The following is an 11,788-nucleotide window of genomic DNA, read 5'->3' as shown; positions in this document are numbered from 1 at the left end:
AAATTCATGTTTTCTTTTAATAATCAGTCACTGATATTTCTGAGAGAATATTTTTAGACCACAGAGYATGTCAAGGCCAAGTCTGCTGACTCCATTCCAGAGTCAACCCTATCTCCTCTGACATTCTCAAGCCAAATTATCACATCTCTTATTTTTTTCAGGCCACATCCTTCTTTTCTGCGGTCGAAGTCCCAGCCAGCCAGATGCTCAGAAATAAAAGCTTTCTGTTCTTTGAGCCTCTGGCCTGAAAAAAAGACTTTGCTCTTGCAGAAAGGGGTGACAAGAAGTGAGGAATGGAGGGAACGTGAAGCAAGCATTATTTATGGCTCTAAGTTAGGGAAGATGGGTAACAAAAATGAGCAGAGCAGCATGAGGATGTGATCTCCAAGCCAGGGGAAAGCGGGTGGGCAATGTGGTCTACCAGAGATTCTGGGTGAGAATGGGAAAAAGAAACCATATCCTGGGACCTTGCAATCAGAGAGCATGCTTGAAGGACACCTAAGATAGTCAGGGTTCTTCAGGGGCTAAATCCAGGATGGCTGCCTATGAACTCCAGGGTTTATCCAAGGAGTATTTACCCAGAGTGCTAATAACGTAAAGAAGCATCGACGCACTTTTCGCTAATAATTAGATCATCATGGAGCAGGAGAAGGAGAGTCTGCTTACAGATCAGCAAATGTATGCACRTCAGTCATCAGTCATATTCAAATAAAATTAAACCATTATGGATTTACATAGTGATTKGCTTACTATTACAAAGCTAACAAGCAGCCCTTTCCTTAAAGATGCATTTCATTTTTTTCTCAGAATGCTATTTCAGGTTAGCTTCTGGATTTCTAACTCACAGATAGTTCACTTTATGCCAGTATAAAATTACAGTGCAAATTATTTTGTGTCTGTTAAAATGGCACTGCAGTGTAAGAGAGCTGACTACAGCCACAACAATCTTAATTCAGGTCACCGAGGTCCTGAATTACTTAAATATGTCTGTACAGAAGCCTAATATTACCCAATGGAAGGGTTAACATCCTTTAAAAAAATTGTAAGTAGGTTTAATATCAAATAAAAGACGTATGTTTTATAAACATATCTGGAAGAGTCAAAGTGCCTGTGCTGATGTCTCATAAACAGCCATATATTCATTCGTAATGATTTCAGGAACAATGAATCTTGGTCTTGTATTGAAGCCATCCCTCATCTCATGCTAAGATGAACTATCTTGAATATGGCTTACGCTTACATTGCCCAACAACTGTGCCAGGCTTGTTACAAAAGTAAGACAAAGAAACAAAAAACCATAATTCTTGCTCTCACCGGCTTACAAATCTTTAAGAATGAGAAAAATGAGAGTAAAGACACAGCAGGAGAGCAACGGGTTAGTCTGAGCATCCCAAGCTATAGATTACTAAACATATGTGTGGAATATTAAGACACGGATACATAAACAAACCACTAAAGAATATTTTCTTGACGGGCTACTCACACAGCCTTATGAGTAGGTAGTCCTGTCCACCTCAGTGCTGCATCCCAGGAGCTACAGGAAAAAGGGGCGATCCTTCAGGGATGGTCCTAGCAGAATATAAAGGACTTTATAAATAATCATCTCAYGGAAAACAGAGATAAAACACACATGTTCACCCACAATGCTGCTTTAGTGAAACTATTAATATAGAATTAAAGAAAACAAATGACAATATAGAAACCAGTTGGGACTTTTCCTGATGGTAAATGGGACCTCCTTTTAATCATGTTTGTTTTATATAATGCTGGGGACCATTGAGCTGTTGGTAAAATCTTGAGTTGTTCAATTGTAATCTCACAGTCCAGACTGAATTTTTTCAGTTATTCTAAGAATTTAAATCATTGTATAAATTCTAAATATGTTTATGAAGTATTCTTACCTCATAAAAATGGCGKTTTTTTTCCTGTTTAAAGCCAAATTGTAGTGAAATAAGAGTACCAAGCAATGCTAAAACTGGAATACCTGAATCAGTAATCAGTTGTGCTGTATCATGATCCCTTATCTAACACCTAACCCAAACATCTTAACAGTACTTCAGCAACCCGACCTGCATATTGCTCTGTTTTTCTTTGAATATGGAAATGCTAGGGAGCTGCTGAATATTTTGTGTTAATTGCTCTCAAATATCTGCTGAATAACCTTTAGAGGAAGCATAAAATTGAAAGGGTATCTTTAATAGGGCTAGAAGGATGAGCCAGGAAATTACAGTCCAGTCAGCCTCACCTCCRTCCCTGGAAAGGAGATTAGAGCAGCTCATCCCAGAAACATCTGGGCATGTGAAGGAAAAGAAGGTGAGCAGGAGCAGTGAGCATGGATTCACCAAGCGGAAGTCATGCTTGACCAACCTCATRGCTTTCTATGATAGGATGACTGGTTGGATGGACAAGGGGAGAGCCATGGATGTTGTCTACCTTGACTTCAGCAAGGCTTTTGACACTGTCTCCCAGAACATTCTCATGGGGAAGCTCTGGAAGTGTGGGTTAGATGAGCAGACAGTGAGGTGCACTGAGAATTGCCTGGATCGCAGAGCTCAGRGGGTGGTAATAAACCTGTTCATCAAGGACTTGGATGAGGGCACAGAGGGCACCCTGACTAAGTTTGCAGATGACACCAACCTGGGTGGAGTGGCTGACACTCTGGAGTTGGGCAGAGAGGAACCTCATGAGGTTCAATAAGGACAAGTGCAGGGTCCTGCACCTGAGGAGGAATAACTCCCGGCATCAGGACAGACTAGGGGTCGACCTGCTGGAAAGCASCTCCACGGAGAGGGACCTGGGAGTCCTGGTTGACACCAAGTTAACCATGAGTCAGCAGTGTGCCCTCGTGGCCAAGAAGGCCAATGGGATCCTGGCCTGCATCAGGAGGAGTGTTGCCAGCAGGTCAAGAGAGGGGATCCTGCCCCTCTCCTCAGCTCTGGTGAGGCTGCACCTGGAGTACTGTGTGCAGTTCTGGGCTTCCCAGCATAAGAGAGCTTCTAGAGCTCTAGAGAGGGTCCAGCGGACATCAACAAAGATGATTAAGGGACTGGAGCATCTCTCGTACAAGGAGAGACTAAGCAAGTGGGGCCTGTTCGGCCTGGAGAAGAGAAGATTGAGGTCTTATCAATATGCACAAATGTCTGAGGGGAGAATGTAGGGAGGAAGGGGYCAAGCTCTTCTCCATGGTGGCTAGTGACAGGACAAGGGGCAATAGGTGTTAAGTTGAAACACAGGAGGTTCCATCTGCAYGTGAGGAGGAACTTCTTCACTGTGAGGGTGACAGAGCCCTGGCACAGGCTGCTCAGAGAAGTGGTGGAGCTTCCTTCTCTGGAGATCTTCAAACCGCCCCCCTGGATGTGACCCTGTGCCCCGTGCTCCGGGTGTCCCTGCTTGAGCCAGGGCGTTGGACTAGGTGATCTCTAGGGGTCCCTTCCAACCTCAACCATTCTGTGATTCTGTGAGTTTTCACCCCCCGCCCCAGATTTCTCTCTCACACATACTCATATATACACTCATCTGCTAACCTTCTGCAATCAGTGGCAAAATCTGTATTACTTTAAGTGGAAACTGAATTTCATTCCTAAAGGCTTAGACCTGCAGATGCCCAACCCAGCTGATTTCACTGAAAATAAAACCAATTTAAAGCTTCCAGTTAAGAAAAAAAAAAGACAAGCATTTCATGTGATAAAAAGATGAACAGGCAAGAAGAAAGCCAGAAGTCTTTTGTTGCTACAGTGAGAAATACTTTGAACTTTTTTTCTGGCTGGTCTTCATCTCACTAGAACCTTATCAATAAAATGATAACCATGTATTACAGAGTGCCTACTTACTGTTAACACACACTTATTCCTGCCAGTGCCAGTCTTACAGGAGACACTATCAGTTTGTAACTATAAATGAACAAAATTACCATCTGTATACTGAAGAACAGAATTGCATCCGTAATTATATCCCTTACACGTTATAAGTGCACATTTGTTTTAAATTTGGACTTATAACCTGTTTTTCAAATAACAGCTTCAGTCAGCTTCCAAGTCACTAAGGTAATGGCTGTAATAAGTAGTTATACCTCCTAATCAGGGAATGTCACAATAAGCACAGCGCATCTATCCATCTAATCCTTTTTGGCCCTGTTATTACGTTTTATGAGCAGTCTTGCCACCCATATGTTAGGCTGTCATGTTCTTCCAAAAGCTGGTTATTAGGATTAACTGGGGAAAGTGAAATATGAATGCCTGTACAAACGTGGCAGGGCTGAGGGCTGCTACCAGTAAGGCACCCCAGGTCAGAGGAAGATATTTAATGCAGTGCAGGACATGACACTAATTTCAGCAGGAAGCCCACAGGACTTTGGTATCTATGAGACTCACTGACTTGTTGCCCCTTTTGTCTTCATATGGAAAGCAACAGCTGAAAGTTTCTGTAACACTATCATGTACCATAAATCTTTGAAAAATAGTAGAGTCAATCTCTCTTCTCACTATCAACTTAAAGCCAGACACTCTTGTGATAATGTTATTCACATCATTAAGATCACTGTTCTGCTAAGCCTTTCTGACTTTAGCAATAAATCAAGATTCAGTGGGCTACCTCCATTAGGACAGAAAGTTCCCCATGAAATGATGTGTCTTTAGGTGCTGTACTTTGGTATAAAGCACAAGGGGTACACAATGGGGTGAGCTACCCAGGCAAAAAATACTACTGAAAGTGTTCAGAACCTGTTAAAAAGACAAATATAATCCTGTTACATATTAATACATATATAAGCCACAGGAGGCATTTATTTCCCCTCTACACCACTGAGGCCTCAGCTGGTACCTTGGATTTTGTTTCGGGTACTCTACTTGATGTGTTAAGATACTGGAGAGAATCCAGAGGGAAGTTCCTTAGGAGAGTTCCTAAAGCTTTGACCAGGAAGGAGAGACTGAAAGCTGTGGTTTCACGGCTGTGGTAAAAAGAGGAGACCTCATAAAAGATTTCTGAGAGGAAATACACTCTGGTGAATGATCATTTTTTTTCCATATCAAAACAAAAAGTAATTGGTTTAACTTGAAAAACAAAGAGGTTTCTACGTCTCTAATTAGGTTCAATATGAGGAAAGACCTTCTAACTAAGCAGGCCACTGCAAATGGAAATCAATTACTACACACAGTCCCTTTCAGTGGAGATTTTAAAGAAAACATCCCGTAAGCGATAATCTAACGATAATTAACCCTGCATCTTAGCAGAACCAGGCGCCCTTTAGAGATTCCTTCCAGTGGGAACAGCACTAACACTGTGGCAGCCCACAGGGCAGAGGGAAACACCTCATCCTCGCCTCACCTCACCCTCACATCACTTGCAGGCAAGTCTTGTGTCTGAGCCCGTGAGGACGGCACTGCCTAAGTGCACACTGACAGATTTCCATCTTCCTGCCTACAGGAGTCAAGCAATACTTGACTCTTTCTCCCTCCCAACTACTCTTCCTTCTGTCAGCAAATATGAGCTCAATATGGTCTTGCTGAGGGCCACCTTACTGGTGTTTCTGTGCCCACGTAAGTCCTCTCTGCTGTCTTCTCTTCTGCCTTTTGCCCTGGACCTCTGAACCTTCACAGGTCTTTGCATCCAGAAGCACCCTATGGACATGTGCCCACCTATGTGGAGAAGCCCACTGCTCTTGTAAGAACACAAGGAAGCTAAATGACCTCTTGACATCTATCCAAYGGCAATGCTCTGCTTTTATCCACAGTATAGTCTGACACATCAGTAAAATGTTAGCTAAGAAACCTTAGGACACCACTGATCGTGTATTGGATCAACTTTTTCATTACGGGAATTGCACCCAGTTCTCCAGAGCGGACTCCTGTTCCATGTTTAGATATCCTTCCTTTCTGATATGCACATTTGTAAACATCTTTTCTGTTACAGCAGAGGGATTCCCTCACAATAAGATGGACCTTGTTCAGAAAATCGTCCCYCTATACACAGCCCTGGTGAGGCCACATCTGGAGACTGTGTCCAGTTCTGGGCTCCCCAGTACAAGAGGGATGTGGAGCTGCTGGAGAGAGTCCAGCGCAGGGCTGCGAGGATGATCAGGGGCCTGGAACATCTGCCCTATGAGCAAAGGCTGAGGGAGCTGGGCCTGTTCAGCCTGGAGAAGAGRAGGCTGAGGGGGGACCTGATCAGTGTCTATAACTACCTCAAGGGAGGCAGTGAGGAGGAGGGGGCGGCCTCTTTTCAGTGGTGGCCAGCRACAGGACTAGAGGAAATGGCCACAAGCTGAGGAACCAAAAGTTCCACAGGAACTTAAGGAAACATTTCTTGAGAGTGAGGGTGACAGAGCCCTGGCACAGGCTGCCCAGAGAGGTTGTGGAGTCTCCTTCTCTGGAGATCCTCAAAACCCGCTTGGACRCAGCCCTGTGCCAGGTGCTCTAGGTGACCCTGTGTGAGCAGGGAGGTTGGACTAGATGACCTCTGAGGCCCCTTCCAACCTTAAGCATTATATGATTCTAGGATTCTATGAAAATGCCAGAGCTGAGATTCTTTTGGTTGCTCTCTCTGAAACCTGGGAGAAGGTCTTTCAGCCTCCAGTTCCAGGAAGCCCCATCCTGCACGCAGCTGGCAGCACTGTCCCTGGGATATGAAGCTATCCCAAGAGCTATGTACAGGGCAGTGTCCATAGTGCTCTGATGTGCTTATGCTGCAAGTGAGCCTAGTTGGCTGCAGAGGCAAACGGGATGGCAGCTAACGAGGCCCAGCAAAGGCCCTGAGTGTTTTCAGAGCTGTTCCTGCTAATGAGGGAGGCCGCTGCGCTCGGATATGGCCGGAGCTTTTGTGGAGCTTTCATCTTCAGCTTCAGGGAGTCACAATAATCCAGTCTGCGGAACGGGCTCATCACCGCTCCTAGGTGCCTGCCGGGGAAAAGGTAGCACAGCGTCTCGGAGAGCCAGAAGGAGAACAATTAATTTCTGACCATTCACTTGAAAAAGGAAGGTCAAATGCCTTCCCAAAGAGAGGTCACTGCCTCTTCTAGTTCCTCAAAGCCTCTCACACTAAGATCTCTCTGCTATTGCACAGATCTCTATGCTATTGCCTGGATGCAATCTGAGCCAAGTGCTCTTGTTGAGTAATTTAACAGTATTTTATGATTTGTGTGACAAAAGCAGTAGGAAGATCAAGTAAGGACTTCAATACGGTTTAAAAGGTGCTTTGCAGTAGCAACAGCTAGAGATACAATTAGAGTTCTGTCTTTGCTGGTCACTGAAATATTATGAAGTAATTGTAAGAGATTTGTCAAAATAGAGCAGCTCAGCACAGGTTTCCTCATGGTGTCTGCTCGCTCATTTGCCAGCTGAAGTTCCTCAGTCTCTCAGTCATGAGAATACACTGTGGAGTACCTTGCAGAGGTACCTCTTAAAAAATTAAATGAAGGCAGCAAAAAATATATTCAGAAATACATATTGCTCAGCAATACATACGGCACTTCACAGAGACAGCACCTAGAACAGGGGCTGGCCAGTCTGGGGGGGAACCTGCTTGTAAGCAGCTAATTTGGCCACGCTCATGGGAAAAACGGATTATCRGGATCCCCAGACAGAGGGTGATTCCCCTGTCGAAGCCACCTGCACCTCGGAAAGGCTCCAGGACCTGCAGTGYGCCCTGCGACAACGAGGACATCGGAACGCTGGGACTCCCTGAATGAAATAAGGGTTGCTAATAAACGCTGGTTTTAACCACAGAAGGTGTTACCTGTTATGCGGTGTGTACCTCTGTCACTCCCTGCAGGGAAAAAAGCCTAACTGCCTACACGATATCGCGCTGGAAATAAAGCCTAGATGACAAGCCGTACTCCTCCAGGGCGCTAATCACCACCACCATGCAGCACGTGGTACAGGGGCCTCGGGGAGACACCCTTATTCCAAAGAAACGCCAGGGAAACASGAGGGATGGGGACACTTGATGGAGTTTTTCCTACCTGTCCCTTGGGCCCTGTTCAGGCCCCACCAGAAGGCTCAGGGAGGAGGTGGCAATGCGGGACACAGCTTGGGAACCCATCAGGAGGGAGGGTGGCACACAAGACTAGATAGATACTTGTACCTCCTGCTACTATAGTTGTCGTATGGAGGAAGAGAGAGAAAGACGCCTGTCGAGCTCATATTTACAAAGTTGGATACAATGGGGGCAAAACTGGACGTCAAACCTGAAATCCATGCTTGCAATTTAAAGTAAGGAGAGTGCATCATTCTAGACACGTGGAGCAGCGTTTGGGAGAAGCGCAGAGGACTAGCATTACTGTCAGGAGGCTCTGTTTAGCTGCACCCCACCGCTACCAGTCAGCAGTTATTATCTGCACCAGGAGTTACRGGGCCAGGAGAAATATTTCCACAGTTGGCCTCATGGCTGAAATAAACCGAGAAGTCCTTGACTCGGGTAGCAGAGGACTGGACCTCGGGTCAGCAATATTTATCCTTGCTTTTTCTGTATTTTTGCACTGACCTTTGCATTGCCATTAGAATGACACTTGCTGTTTATCCACATGTTGCAACATTGCTGAGGGGTGTTTTTGCAAGGGAACGTGGCCCAAGTCAGCTGCAAATCCCATGGCATTTCAAGTCTTAACACAACAAGGTCACCAATACTTGCCGGGAAGTTTTTATTATTTAAAAGCCACCCCCTCAAACACACTTTTCCCCACCAAAACTCAGAGAACAGCTATTAATTCTTGCATATTTAGTACCCAAAGCAAACAGAAACCTCAGACATTAATTAGCATACACAGAAAATTAATTTCTACAGCTAGGAAGTACCTCACCAGGTTCCCTAATTACTTCCAGTGCCTCAACCATCACAGCCCACAGACTCAAGAGACCCGATCAGCCCTTCTCAGAATATCAAGAACAATTTTCTTTGCCCATGAAATCCTCCCTGAGATCGCTTGTAAGATGGTTATGTTGTCAGAAATCATTAAGGAAGAAAATGTTRGTGTGCATGGACTAAGGCAAAATGACCTCCCAGAAACAGGAGCACAGGAAGGGAAACTGCAAATCTGGCATGTCCAGTGACCCTACTGCTTATTTTAGCCTCATAGTTCACTGCAATTCAATTTGTTTTCTCAAGCTGCATGCTTTTTTAGGCTTATTTTTCTTATGGCTGTGCTTAGGCTTAATTTTCTTATGGCTTTTAGGCTTAATTTTCTTATGGCTGTGCAAACATGTGATTTTCAGGACTTTTGGCACCAAATAGCAACTATGAATCATTAGCTTAAAATAACTTACAATAGGCAGCCATGTAGAGAAGCCCCAATACACACAGGAGGGGAAATTCTTTGACCTGAGGTGTAGGTGTCAACTGCTCACTTTGCTCTTGGTTATTCAGTTGCCTCACCAAGATTTTCCCCTTTTCTTCTTTGACTGATGCTCGATACAACCGARACTGTATTTGATGGCTGCAAACACAAGGTCACACAGCAATGGGAGCACAGGAGGCTTCGGRTCCTCCAAGGCAAGGCTGGGAAATGCCACCGACAGCTCTGCCGCAGGAAAACAAAGTGCCGTGGGGAGCCACGTCCATTCCCATCTGTCGAGAGGGAGATGATCTGAGAATAAACCCCAGAGCAGGTCAGCCAGGACAGTGCTAGTCCCGTTACTGCACGGGTGCAACGACGTACAGCGTGAATGACAAAACGTTGAGCAGGAGGAGGACGTTGCGGYGCCGCCGTCCCTTCTTTCCCAAGTCCTTCCTGGGACTTCCTCGTGCCCTGACCTGCTTCACCCCCTCATAAARCTCAAGGCAAGAGCTTTACGTACAAGCAGGAAGAGTGGGACCCACAAAGCTGCGCAGCTCTAAGCAGCCATTTATTCTCCRTTTCGTTCCCTTAACCAAGGACTGCCCAACACGGCAAGCACTGAGCTGTAATACATGTTCTGTTAAGAGCAGTTCAGAGAATGTGTCATTCTTCCCATCACATTACCTCAGTTACTGACAGAATACTGTAATTATGGCTCACAYGGACGTGGCCTACAGAATGGATTTAATCAAATTTTAATGTAAAATATGGTCACTTAATGCATATTCCGTTCAATAGCTTCTTCATTAGAGATGCTGGTGCAGGGAGGGGAAGCGTGCTGTTGTCTGTCCCCCTGACAAACTAACAATCTCTTTCAAGTCAACTACAACACTGGGATGTTTAAGCAGACATTAAAGGATGCGTTGGTGTCGCTGCTGTTGCACTGCACTCTATAAATAATTTTGCATGGATGACTGCTGTGTCACTTTCAGCCCCCTATGCTCAAAATCCTAAGACAAGGAGATACTTAGTATGTGAATTTATTCCCAGAAAGGTATAAATATTTCACACACGGAGAAAACTTTTCTCCTACCTCTATTCATGCAGCTCAACTGGATGGATTCCGTTCTGAAGGTCACAAATTCACATCACAGCCATAGAAAACATCCTTGTTGCTGGGATTTTACACTGTTCTGATTGAACTTAAGGCTACTGATTTAATTCCACTTAGATTATTTGAAAGTGGAAAGTGTCCCAAGGGTTTTTTTTAGCTCCCTCCAAATGAAAGGAAATACTGCATGAACCCATACAAATCTCACCAAGCAGATAATTTTCAGAGAGTCCACTTGGGAGCTATGGCTCCAAATGCCCATTTCTGAACCTAAACGCAGAAAACTGCACATATATACTAGACATGAAATGCATTTAGGTGAAAGAAGAAAGTCAGTTACCATACACACACACATACACATACCTCCTGCTACAGACCCGATTTGTTACCCGCCAGCTCAGTGGTTTCCAAGCTCTAACGCACTCTGGTGACGCAGGAAGAACGAACCGTGGCAGAATAAAAAGCCAACGGGGAGCTGCAGTTCAGTCCACAGCCTTCAAGGATCCAGACACTCATCGTACAACCTTTTAGCTCTTTATGAGATTTCTCTTGACAGCAGATTAAGCCCTTGAATTCCTTGAATGTCATTCCCTGCCCCTCCTCCCTCCTTTTCTTTAAACCTTGCCCATCTGCCACTCTACCATGGCTTTTACCACATCCCCCTAATGCCTCACAGCATCTGTCTCCCTCCTCCTTTCCTTACACTAGCTCTTTTCCCTATGTTGCCTGCTGTTACTTCAGCCACTCCTCAGTTCCCTTCTGCTATGTCTGACCTCTTACCCTCCTCCTCTTCTCTCCCTTGCCCCTCACATGAACCCCAGGATCCCATTTCCCTCCATCCTGCCTCTGGTGACTTTCTCTCCAAAAGTCATCTTCCTTTCATGCCCATCAAGAATTTACTTCCCACCCTACTTTGCCACTGGCCTCAAGGCCTTCACTGCCACTATCCTACCAGCAGATCTCATCCCTTGGCCTCTGGCTTTCCCTCTGCCTCCTATTTTAGTCCCTCTGAAACTCCACACTTAAAATGCTCCTAAGTAGCCRCAGCTTCCCCCAACTCCCTTTACCTCACCTCCTTCAAGACCACRCTGCCTTGCTCTGGAACTCTTACTTCAGCTGCACTTTCAGGAAGGGATTTCTCCTCCCCATCACCCTCCCTGCCTTTCATCATGGAACCCTGGGCTCCCCAAACTAACATGTTCTCACCTCCTCTGTCCTGGACTTTTTGTTTAATTGTTCTATTTTACACTGAGGTTATTTAGTGTCAGTTCCAGTTCTACCTACCTCTCTCTCTCTCTGTTGCTGTCACTTGTGCCCCTCTCTTCAGCTTGTTGCTTCCTATCTTCCTTCACATCTGAGCTGCCCATTGTAGAGGCCTTTGTCTTCCACTCCTTCAGCAGAGCACCTCACCA

General features: G+C 45.3%; 1 long non-coding RNA gene across 1 annotated transcript in view; it reads right to left on the bottom strand.

Moving 5' to 3' along the window:
* Nucleotides 1–1,484: 1,484 nt before the first annotated feature.
* Nucleotides 1,485–11,788, bottom strand: part of LOC112947542 — a 161,355-nt gene continuing 151,051 nt past the window's right edge. The window contains exon 3 of the long non-coding RNA XR_003249423.1: nucleotides 1,485–1,569. This is a non-coding gene — a long non-coding RNA (uncharacterized LOC112947542). The remainder of the gene's footprint in view (nucleotides 1,570–11,788) is intronic.

Source organism: Nothoprocta perdicaria, unplaced genomic scaffold (genome assembly GCF_003342845.1).
Source record: "Nothoprocta perdicaria isolate Ctin4 unplaced genomic scaffold, notPer1 scaffold_235, whole genome shotgun sequence".
Lineage (NCBI taxonomy): Eukaryota > Metazoa > Chordata > Aves > Tinamiformes > Tinamidae > Nothoprocta > Nothoprocta perdicaria.
This window is presented reverse-complemented; position numbering and strand designations above follow the sequence as displayed.